The following is a 13014-nucleotide window of genomic DNA, read 5'->3' as shown; positions in this document are numbered from 1 at the left end:
ACAGCTGCACAGACTCCGGAAGCTGGTGCTAAGCCAGAGTTCTGTACCCACTGAGATCTGCAGTCTGGAATGATAAACACACAGCTGCCTGTGGCGAGGGCCACAGGCATAATAGATGGCCACGTCTCCACCGGAGTCAGGCAAAGCCAACACAAATCATTAATCCAACTGCTTATACGTTAAATATCACAAAACCGTGTACAAAATGGTGAGCTGTCTCCATGGAAGACAGCGATGTGGGGGGAAAGGCTGAAGAAATTTATGGGAGTAGGAGTCAGTGGTTCTACGTCCTTTGTAAAGTCCTGCTGGAGCTGATTGACTGCCACAAGCCCTCTTGCTGCAAATAGTTCATAAAGCCTATGACCGGAGGACTTGCCCACGGGACCACAATAACATTTATCTAGCATAAATTAATGCGTTTTAACAACTAATTCAATTTGGCCTGCTTCATTCTTCTGGTTTTGGCAAAGCCTAGCCTTGCTGTAAAGTCACTTGGTGACTCACACAAATGGCTGAGTCTGTTAAGGAGTCACACACCACTAGGAACAAAGAGTGCTATTAGTTGAGTAGTCATAAAAATATACCTCCAGAGCACATTTGGAGCTGTGCTAATTGAAACTTCCTCTTTAGAGGGGCCTGATCAAAACCAGCTGTAGGAGTCAAGCAGGAGCCGATTTCAACAATGCCTTAAAAGCCCAGCATATTCAGAAAGAGCAGCGGCGTCGGAAAGAAGAGGGCATTGCGGCCCCAGCACGCACGCTAATTGGCTCCCCACACGCTGCAAGGAGAGCTTGTGACCTGAACCTGGAGAGCAACGGAAAAAAAAACTTCTCCGCAAACATGATTTGAAAAAAGAAACCCGGAGTGCAGTTCCCCTCGTAAAATTCCAGATCTGCCAAGCTTCTCAAGTAACACGTGGGAAAAAACCCACAAAGGTCTAGTGACTTTAGGAAAATGAAGTGGGATATTGTTCTGAAAAGGTAAAAACAAGAGCTTAAGTATTTTCGTTGGCAGGATAGCCATTTAAGAACGTCCCATTAGTATTAAAAAGAAAAACACAACGTCCAGCACACAGAGGAGCAAACAAACAAAATCCGAATAAAAAGCAAAAACATGGAGGAAACAGCAACACAGACTATACCTAAAGAAGAAAATGTCAACTGTCTCCTCCTCTCTGGCTGCATGTGAATTTCCTATTCCAAGACATAAGGAATGCATTCTGCCAGTGTGTGTAGAAGCAACGTGCATCCGTAGGTTTTCCGAAAACGTGGAATAATCATGCACTGTGTTTGCTTCACTTGAGGGTGGGTTAGCGGCTTGTAAAGGGAGCAGTCACTGATACATAAATATAAATAGCATATTCTACTCATCAAATATGTGGATTTTATTTAATTTAGATGAGTGGAGTGCCTGGAAATATTAAAAGTAAGCTATGTTTTATAACACCTTTAAGTAGCATATAAATTAGGAAGGAGGGCTACTCCTTTTAATTTATTTACTCATCAGTTTAATGGAGTGTCTAGTTTGGGAGCTATGTCACAGTGATTTGTAAAGATACAGGGTAGGGAGGTTTATTATGTAGATGTGGAAAGGATCATTATGTTTTATGCCACAAAAGGATGAGAGTTAAGTATATGTAATATATGAATTATAATGATTATTCTAGAGGATATAATTATAGCCCCACAAATAATAACCATGAAAGTTGAAAATCTGCTTCACTTTCACCCTCTTTTTGGAATGCATTAAGTGGTTAACCTCTTTTTTTTTTCCCCTTTTATCACAAATAAAACATATTAAATTGATTCACTGGGTTTAAAAACAAAACAACGTCACAAAAGTAAGTTTCATAGTTATATGATTCTGTCTCTGTTCCCTTTTTATGCTTAAAAATTTGCATCTAGAGCTTAACAGTCACTGACACAAAATGTGGTCTCTGGTCTGTGTGATACGGTTTTTTGAATTTGTGCAGATATGAGTAGCAAATATTTCTAATGCTTCCTTATTATTCATATGACTTGCCAAATAGTGAATCATTCTCAATACATAATGCAATTCACAGTTGCAATGCTATGCCCTTGATTTTATTTATCTTGTTTTTCCAAGTACTACAGACATTAGGGAGGCTTAAATTTAGTGTCCCTAAACCTGAAGAAGGAGGCTGAAGAATTTGGAAATTTTTCTAAAGATAATTCAAGATTAAGTGGTGAAAAAATATAACATGTAAACTAAGCCAAACACAATATTCTGATTTAAAATGTATGTGGAAAGCATTCATTCACCCAACTTATCCCAATTTTCCCACTAAAATATTTTCTTTAAAAATCAGAATGGATGAATACTCATATGTTGTCACCAAACCTGGATCTGAAGTTAACTAATACCAGAATCTAGAAGTTTCCAATTATCTAAGAATTAAAGGAACAAAAAATAGAACCACTTCCAGGTTTTGTACAATTAGAAACAGTGGAAATCCAGTCCACCAAAAGTGATTTAAAGTCCCCTATTTGTTTCCTACTGCTTCAACCCTGACTCAGAAAATTGTCTATACTGAAGACAATGCCAGACAGCTGCTCTAGGGGCCCAGGGTGCTACATTCTGGGGCAACACAATGCTGTCTCCTCCTTCCCTTCACACTAGCTATGATTTCTAACTTTGAACAGAAAGAGATGGTCCACAGAAATTCAGGCAGAGAGTCAGTGGGTTGCTTTCGGAGGTGGTGTTGCACGTTCAGGAATTAAAACACAAATGCAAGTGAGGACCAAGCAAAGAATTCACCTCTGGTCAGCAGGACTGTAGTGGCCAAAAGCCTGCTAAACTCTGGGAATTAGACTAGGAGTTGAGTTGAGCATGATCTTCTCTCTAGGGGGAGGAACAGGCCAGAAGCCATCAGAGTATACAAAGGGTGAGCCCAGATAAATATATCTTTATTATAGGATAAATTTTTAAAATTCGTCATGAAGCATATGAAAAAATACTGCATAACAAGAAAAAATATTTATCATCCTAAAGATTCAAATGAAGAGCAGATCTCTGAGTCAATGAGCTACAAGAACCAAAGAATTAATTTAGAATATTATTTGTGGCCTGATGTTGCCAAAGGTGGTTGGTCTCTCATTCTTCCTGGGCTGTGCATCTACAGCTACATTTCTCAGACTCCCTTAGAGATGTGTGATCAAGACTAAAGTTTTCTCAATGGAATGTGAGCATGGAATTCAATGGATCAAAAAGAAATAAAACAAAACCAAAAGCTTTTGCTCTAAACATCCACACTTTTCCTGTTGATTAGAAATAAGAATAAGGCAGCATTGGAAGATGAATGTTGAAAATGGCAGAGCTCCCCTGCACAATAATGGAATAGGTAGATTAAACCAACACTCACAATGAGAATGACTAGAAAATTTGGATAATTACTCTTATATTCTTCTTATTATTAAAACTGCTTAAAGATACCAGATAACCATCAAAGAGCAAATAATCAGGGGAATAAAATTAATAAAAAGACAAGAAATTTAGAGAAATAAGCCCAGCATTTGGGGACAGTTTCTCCTAAGGACAGCTGCCAATTCTGGAATAGGCAAGTGAGAGGCTAAGAAGTCAGTAAAATTTGTGACCTAACTGCAAAGCTATAGGGACCACCAAAGGTTAGGAAACCTATGCACTAATGCTAGGACCCTCAAGGCTACTTTCTTACTCTGTGAATAAGGTTTATTTGGTTATAGACCAGCTGTTGCAGAGACTGATACCAGCCTCAAGTCACTTTAATTCAATTTTAGTGATTAAAATGATCCCAGATTGCCAGTTGTCTACTAAAAAACAAATGTAAAAATGACATCATATTCATCCTTAATTGATTTTTTCCAAGTTAAGTTTACTGAAGTATATTTACATTCAGTTAAATTCCCTCTTTTTAGTGTGCAGTTCTATGAACTTTGACAAACACATACACTCATGTAACTGCCTCCACGGTAAAGATATAAAATCTATCATCCCCCAAAGTTCCGTCAAGTCCCTTTGTGGTCAATTCCCTTCCCCACCCTTTGCCATGGCAACTACTGATTTGACTTTTGCCAGTGTGGTTTAGTCTTTTCTAAAATATCATATAAATGGAATCATGCAGAATGTTGCCTTTTGAATCTGGATATTTTCACTTAGCATAATGCATTTGAAATTCATCTCTATGTTTACATAAATCCATCATCTTTTCCCACTTTATTACTAAGTAGTATTCCACTGTATGAATGTACCATAGTTTATCATTCATTGGTTCATGGGCATTTAAATAGTTTCTAGTTTTTGGTATTTTTGAATAAAGCATTTTGACATTTTGAATGTGTGTGTACACACACACACACACACACAAGTTTTTGTGTGGATATATATTTTCTCCTGGATAAATTCCTAGGAGTGGGATTTCACATGGTAAGTATATATTTAACTTTTAAAGAAACTGCTCATTAGACTTCCAAAATGGTTGTACCATTTTACATTCCCTCCAACAATGTATGAGGGTTCCAGAGAGTTCCAGCTGTTTCACATACTTGATAGCATTTGATATGGTCAAGTTGTTGCTGTTGTTTCTTTAATTAAAAAAAAGTTAACCATTATAAATGTGTATTGGTATCTTTTTTGTGGTTTTAATTTTCAATTTCCTCATGAATAATGATGTCAAATTTCTTTTCATTTGCTTATTTTCTATCAGTTTATCTTCTTTGATGTTCAAATCTTTTTTCCATATTTTTAATGGGTATTTTTGTTTTTCTCTGCAGTTGTGAGAATTCTTCATATATTCTGGATACAAGTCCTTTATCAGATATGTATTTTGCAACTATTTTTATCTTATTCTGTGGTGTGTCTTTTCAGTGTCTTTTAAAAAATAGACATTTTTAATTTTGATGAGGTAATTTTGAAGTCCTATCTGTCACTTTCCTCTTTTATGGTTTGTGTTTTGCCTTAAGAAATCTTCCCCTAACCTAAGGTCACTAAGATTTCTCCCATGTTTTTCTTAAGAAGTATTATAATTTTAAGTTTTACATTAAGGTTTATGATTCTACAATTCAAGTTAACTTTTGCTTAAAGTGTAAGTATGAGTTGACATTCATCTATTTGCATGTGGCTCCATTGTTCCAATGACAGCTATTGAAAATACTAATTTTTCCATTAAATTGCCTTGGAAACTTTGTTGATAATCGATTGGCCATATATGTATGGGTCTATTTCAGGACTGTTTTTTAAATTTCTTTTTAACCATTTTATCAAAGTATAGTTAATTTACACTGTTGTGTTAGTTTCAGGTATACAGCAAAGTGATTCAGCTTTATATGTACATATATATACTTATATATATACTTTTATACATATATATATATGTATACATTTTCAGATTCTTTTCTATTATAGGTTACTACAAGATATTGAGTATAGTTCCCTATGCTATACAGGAGGTCCTGTTGTTTATCTATTTTATATATAGTAGTGTGTATACATTAATCCCAAACTCCTAATTTATCCCCCGCCCCCCACTGCTATCCCCTTTGGTAACCATAAGTTTGTTTTCTATGTCTGTGAGTCTGTTTCTGTTTTGTAAATAAGTTCATTTGTATCATTTTTTGTACCACATATAAGTGATATCATATGATATTTGTCTTTCTCTGTCTGACTCACTTCACTTGATATGATAATCTGTAGGTCCATCCATGTTGCTGCAAATGGCATTATTTTGTTCTTTTTTGTGGCTAAGTAATATTCGTGTGTGTGTGTGTGTGTGTGCGTGTGTGCATGTGTGTGTGTATGTATCACATCTTCTTTATCCATTCATCTGTGGATGGACACTTAGGTTGCTTCCACGCCTTGGCTGTTTCAGGACTGTTTAGTCTGTTCATTGATCTATGTGATTGTCCTTTCTCTTTACCTCACTGTCTTGATTACTTACCTCACTATAGGTCTTAGGTACTCTGAGTCTTCCTATTTTTATTTCTTTCAGCTTTTGGGGTGCCATTCCAGCTTCTTTGCTTTTTCCATGTAAGCTTTATAATCAGCTATTTGATTTTCACACAAAAAAGTTTGCTGGTATTTTAATTGGGATTATACCAAATCTAAAGAACACATTTGAGAATTAACTTCTTAACAATATTAACTCCTCCAATCTATGAGCATTGTTTTATAGTTCTCAACATATAAATCTTGCACATATTTTGTTAGATTTATCACAAACTATTTCATATTTTGGTGTTATTATAAAATGCATTGTGTTATTTAAATTTAGTTTCTAATTGTTCATTGCTAGTATATTGGAAACAATTGATTTTCATATATTGATATTGTCCCCAATGATCTTGCTAAATTCACCCATTAGTTCTAATAGCTGTTTAATAGATTTTCTCATTTTTAATGCAGATCATCATGTTATTTGTGAACAGAGACAGTTTTATTTCTTCCTTTCCAATTTAGATGTCTTTTATTTCTTTTTCTTATTGTACTAGCTGGGACCTCCAGTGAACAGAAATGGTTAAGAGTAGTCATTTTGGCCGTGCTACCAATCTTAAGAGAAAAGCATTGTTTCTCACCATTAAGTATGATGTTAGCTGCAGATAGTTTTGTTTTGTTTTAGATCAATGCTCTTTATCTGGTTGAGGAAGTTTCCTTCAAAGTTTCTGATATTCAGTAAAAAGTAACTACACCCATAAAGGAATAATTCAACTTGAATGAAAACTAAGAAAAATGAGACACAAGGGAAAAAAACTCAAAAGAACTCGATTGTAGCATTAGCAGAGGCATAATTTTTTAAATCTATATATTATGTATTTAATGTAAATGAAAGGATTCAGAACTTTGGAGAGAGCTGAAGGTGGTGGATCTGACTTATTTCTTTCCGTAAGTTCTTTACCCAGTAGACTTTTGTGCTGTCCTGTTAACATCTCTCTAATGCAAGCAGAGCTAGCCTGATTTGCATGGAGGTGAGACAGCCAAAGACTGTTCCAAGGCAATGTGGAAAAGCGGTAAGAGCAGGACTTAAAACCTTTCAACTCTGACAGATCTCCTTCTACTTCTGGTTGACTTCTACCCCAGGCTGCTCTCTCCATCATATCCTGTCTCCATATACAAAATCAATACATATAAATCAGTTCACAAACAGACTTCAGTCTCCAAGGGAGAGTCTCAAGATTTTCAGATTTGGTATGTCATTTAGTTTCTATTTTATTTCCAACCAGAATTGGTTTTGGTGGAAGTAAACAGAAGCCCTTATTAGTTCTTATCTCATTAGTCCCCACAATTTCTACACATATGGACTGGAATTATTTTTTGTCTGCTGTCCCTGAAAGACAACGGGAGATAATGGATATTTTATTTTCACTATGATTCCTCCTCTCCCCCCAGTATCTTTCATAATTGCAATTATTTGCTGAGAACTACTTTTCCATTTGAGATTTCCTTTTCCATTATGAGATTCAGATTGAATATGCATAATTGTAAGAGCTCTGCTATTGGAATGCTTATTTTTTAATTTATTTCTACATCCTCGAAAATGAGAAAAAGTCTAGTATTTACTTGTGAGGAAGAGAATAGATGCTACATTTATAAAAGTCCAGGAAACTGATATTGCACATGGTATAGCAATATTAATAACATAAAAAATAGAATATAAGACAAAAATAAATAATAAGGAAAATGGCATACATTTAACCAAATAACAATTCACTAAGTAATCTAGATAATCAATAACCTAACAACCAGATAATTAGTAGTAGAAATAGCAGTTATATCAAGTGTAATATCAAATACAGCATGTGTAATATTCTCCGTGGATAGATTTTCTACCATTAATATTAGACAAAATGAAATTTAGGGTCTATGGCAGTCAGGGAGTTATGCCTCCCAGATTTCCCTTCGAGAGGACTGGCTGCCAGGTCAAGGGGAGAGATAACTAACTAAGAGCCTGCATCTCTCCTGCTTTCTCAGATCCCTCCTGGGATTCTTGCTAAGGCCATGTATACCCTGAACTGCTCCCAGACAATGCATGAGCCTGGTTGAAGTACTAGAGGAGGGCTATTTCTGCCCAGTGTGGGAGTTCTCTAATGGATTCCCTGCAGAGTGGCACGTGAAGCTATTTCCTCAGTGACGTCATGCTGATCAGGTAGGATAAGGCCAAGGTGGCTAGTGGACTCGAGGACAACTGCAGACACAGGAGCCATAGTCCTACCACTATGGCTCTGTATTTCTCAGATGTCTTTACAATTCTTTTGTTACTTTGTAATTTGAGACCTTCTGACTTTATTACTAATTATCTAGGTAATCTTCCAAGTGGATCATTTCTTTGTTTAGATAACAGTGCCTCTCTTTCTCATTTTTAATGCCTTAACTCTGTGTTAGGACAAGTTCTCTGAGAAGTATATCCCTAAAGAGATTAAACATGGAAGAAAGTTATTGAGGGAAATCTTGTGAAGGAATAAAGAAGGGGAAACAAGAATAAGCAGGGAATGCCCTCAGCATATGATGTTGGTCTGTCTCCTCTGTCTTCCCTGGCAGCTTCTTTTGAAGGAAGGTATGAGCAGTATACTTCCTTGAGTATCACAATCTACCCCTGGACCATGCAGACCTACTTCATGGATGTTGGGAGCATATTAACTCCATGATTACCAGCAGCCTCCTTTCCTGAGAAGAAAACTCAGACGCAGGAGTTAGTGAGACAAACTACAAACTTAAGTCCAGAGTATTTACAGGACATTGTTAACAAGACTTTAAGGGATAGATAATTCTTATCATAAACAAATTATTTCAGTGACTAAAATAAAAGTAAGAAAAATATTACGAGTGCAAATAAGCATTAGGTATTATTGAAAACCTTAAAATAATAGGAGCTTAAACAAGAGAGAACTTACACACACACACACACACACACACACACACATACACTTTGCATGGCTGACATGCCAGGACAACTTTATGGCATCTTCAAGAAACCAGGTTCTAATCTCAACCACCATTTTCGGTATGTGGGCTTCCATTCTCAAGGTCATGTTATAATTCAGTATGGCTGACAGAGCTCTAGCAATCATGTCCAATGTGCCCGATAGAAGAAGGAAAGCAGAAGAATAAGAGTGCATACCTTCCCTTTTAAGAAAACTTCCTGAAAAATCTCATGCAACACTTCTGTTTATATCTCCCCACATAGAGAGCCATCATATAAGACTCCAATATCGTGCATAATTCCAGGAGAAAGATTTTACATAGTCATATGACATTCATACTAAAATTTATTGCATGGTCACAATCTAGAAAAAAGTGAACAAGAAATATTCCAGAATAATTCAAGATATCTCTTGTCAGAGAAGAAAGGGAAAATAGAGATTGAGGGAGTTTTAGGAGGTAAGTAGATGTCTCTGCTGCACTAATCAAATGATTTGCTGAAACTAGTGTAACTTTGATACAAAATCAAAACTGGATAGGACAGTAAAGAAAATTACAGAAATATTATGCTGATAAAAATTCATGTAAATAAAATATAAGAAAAGCAAGTCTGTCATGGCATAAAGAACAATAAATAATACAGCTTGACCAAGATAAGTTCAGGAATTCAACTACTATGAATGAAATGCACCACATTAAGTCACTAAATGAGATGAACCAAGTGATAATTTCAAGGTACACAGAAAAATTTTAGTAAAAATCAAAACAGATTAATCTTTAAAAAATATTTGCAAACTAGGAGCTGGTGGTTGTCAAAAAGTATCTATAAAAAACCTACAATACACATCACACTTAATGGTTAAACTTGAAAAGCATTCTCATTAAAAAATAGAAAGTTATATATGCCAATTGATACTATTTAACATTTTTATTAAGGTCTAGCCAATGCAAAAAAAAAAAAGAGGTATAAGATTTTATTAAAAAAAATAATATGATCATTGTGGTTGATAACATTAAATTACATATGAAATCCAAGAAGCTCCAGAGATAAACTGTTAGAACTAAAGTGAAAATTTAGAGTAACTTTGCTGGAATCTAAGATCAACGTTCAAAAATCAAAATCATCCTTTTAGTAACCCCTAATAACCTAAGTGGGAAAAGAATTTGAAAAAGAATAGATACATGTATTTGTATAACTGAATCACTTTGCTGTACACCTGAAACTAACACAACATTGTTAATCAACTATACTCCAATATAAAATAAAATTTTTTAAAAAATAATAATATTCAAAATTTAAAAATTACTCAATCTAATAATGTGAGAATGAAAAGATACAATTCATAGTATCAATAAACATTTTAAGATATAGATAAAGCTAATTAAAATTGCATAATATGCAAAGAAATTATAATTTCTAAAAGACAATTTTTTGAAAGCCTGAATTAATGATATAATATGTTCATGATAGAAAGCCTTGACATTGAAAGATGAATATTTTTTCCCAAATTCATCTATTAGTTTAACTCATTTTCAAAGAAAATCCACTAATTTCTCTTTTTCATTAACATGGCAAGCTAATTCCTATGGAAAAGTGAAGGCCAAGAAAAATAAGGTAATTTTGAAAAACAATAAGGAGCAATTTCCCTAGGAGATATCAAGACTTTGCAAAAAATTATAGCATTTATGACTTTCTAACTGGTAGCACAGACACAAAGACAAATTGGTCAAAGTAGAGGACCCAGAAAGAGAACCGCACTGAATGGGAAAGTTATTATTTGAGAGAAGTAGAAAAATGATTACACATTCATTAAATGGTGATGGGCCAACTGGCTATTCATCTTGAAAAATTAAACAAACTCCTACCTTGCATAATAACAAAAAAAATTTAGATAAAGACCTAAATTTGAAATGCAAAACTTTACATCTCTTAAAAGATATGCAAGAGACTATCATTATGACCTTCGGGTAAGGAAGGCTTAAAGATGACTCAAATACCACTTACACAAAGGAAGATACTGATAAATTTGACTACATTAAACTATTCTTCAGTGTGATGCTAGAAACAAAGTTAAAGTCAAGTTACATGCTGAGAGAAGACATTTGAAAAATATAGAAATAATAAAAGAATAGTACCCAGAATATATAAAGAATAATTAGAAAAATGAGTAAATATTATGAGAAACAATTCACAGAGTAGGTAATTTGAATCATGCGTATACACCTTTATATACACCTTCAACCTCAGAATATGACTGTGTTTGGAGATAAGGTCTTTAGAGAGATAATTAAGTTACAATAAAATCATTTGGGGGAACTCTAATCCAATATGACTAGTGTTGCTTTAAGAAGAGAAAATTTGGATACAGTCATGTTATTGAGGGAAGACCTATGAAGACACAGAGAGATGACCATCTACAAGCCAAGGAGAGAAGCCTCAGAAGAAACCAGCCCTGCCAACACCTTGATCTTGGGTTTCCACAACTGTGAGAAGATAAATTTCTGTTGTTTCAGTTACGCAGCCTGTGGCACTTTATTATGGAAGACCTAGAAATGGATTATACTGTGATAGAAAGAAAGCTCCCCTGAATTTCCAAATGCCCTCGGGAGGAGCATCATGCCCACTTGAAAACCTCTGCTATGAAGAATTCCTATCCCAGCACATATGCACTAGGAAGCATGGACAAGACTTTTATTGCAGCTGTTAAGATGAACAAACTGAACTGTATATGTATCACAATGGAGCAGTCAGCCAAACATAGTGTTGAGTGAAGAAAACTAAGTTGCAGCAGCATAATATGTATAGTGTGTCATCATTTATAAAAGCTTCAAACATGAAAAAAAAAAATACTGGATATGTTGCAAACACCCGGCAAAAGCATAAAAGCCAAGATAGTGGCCTTACTAACTTCAGAATTTTGCCTACATCTTGGGAGGGTGAGCAAAGAATGAGGGAGGGTATGAGAAGGACTAGAAAGACAACTAAAACCGTCTCTGCAAAGTTGTATTGCCTTCAGAAAAACCTACAGCAAACATGGCAACACTATGATATTTGTTAAATTTGGGTGGCAGGTAAATGTCTGTTAAATTATTCTCTTTAGTTTTCCGAGTGTGTTAAATCTTTTTTTAAAAAAGAAAAGAAGGTAATTCTATATTTTATTATTATATTATAAAACAAACCAAATATAGAAAGACAGTTTCCTTCTCATCAAGGAATTCACTTTTAAATTATAGGTAATAGCTGGTAAATTTTAGGAGCTATTTGGAGGATACGGTTTGTTGCATCTCCCTCATTTACTCCTTCCCCTTTGTATGGACTCCAACTAATCCAGCAATTCATGCGCTTGCATTCTCTGCAGCTGTGTGCTAATTCTAGACTAAATCTCTCAAATTAGCAATGGATAATAATACACTAATTAAAACTGGAACACAAAGCAGTTTTTCCAGAAGCAATGTGAAAAACCTCACTGATTATTATCTGTGTATACTACAACAATTTTAGATGTTCACTACAGAAGCTTAAAAGAAAATATACTAAGATAGACATGCTCAAAGTTGCTTCTTGAGTAGTACTGATTTTACTTCTCAGCTTTGGAATATACACAGATGTCACTATTTCTGGACCTCTCTCCTCTCACCCCCCAAAGGTCCCAGAACAAATACATCGAAACAACAACAACGACAACACAATAAAATAGCTGATACAGTTAGAAAGAACTTTGTTATGTTTGCATTACAAAATCACCTCCTCCGCCTGTTTACTTTTGCTTTGTAAACCTATTTGACATTTGCTTGATCCCATGTAGGTGAAATAGTATGAGCCTCCTTTATAAAATTAAGTTATTCTAAGTTTCATTATTCCTAAATTATTGAACAATAAAGATAATTGAGAGGACATTGTACTTCTCAGTCTTAACTTGACGTATAACTCCAAAAGTACCTAAATATTTAGAACTATTTAGGGCTTATATCTGCAGTAAACCAATATAAAATGATACATAATTTAGCAATATAAATGTTATAATTAGCTATCAAATTGTTATAACACAACAGACTTAAAAATAATTAGAATGAACAGTTTATGCTAGAGATTATGTTACATGGAAG

This window comes from Orcinus orca, chromosome 3 (assembly GCF_937001465.1).
Source record: "Orcinus orca chromosome 3, mOrcOrc1.1, whole genome shotgun sequence".
Classification (NCBI taxonomy): Eukaryota; Metazoa; Chordata; class Mammalia; order Artiodactyla; family Delphinidae; genus Orcinus; species Orcinus orca.
This window is presented reverse-complemented; position numbering follows the sequence as displayed.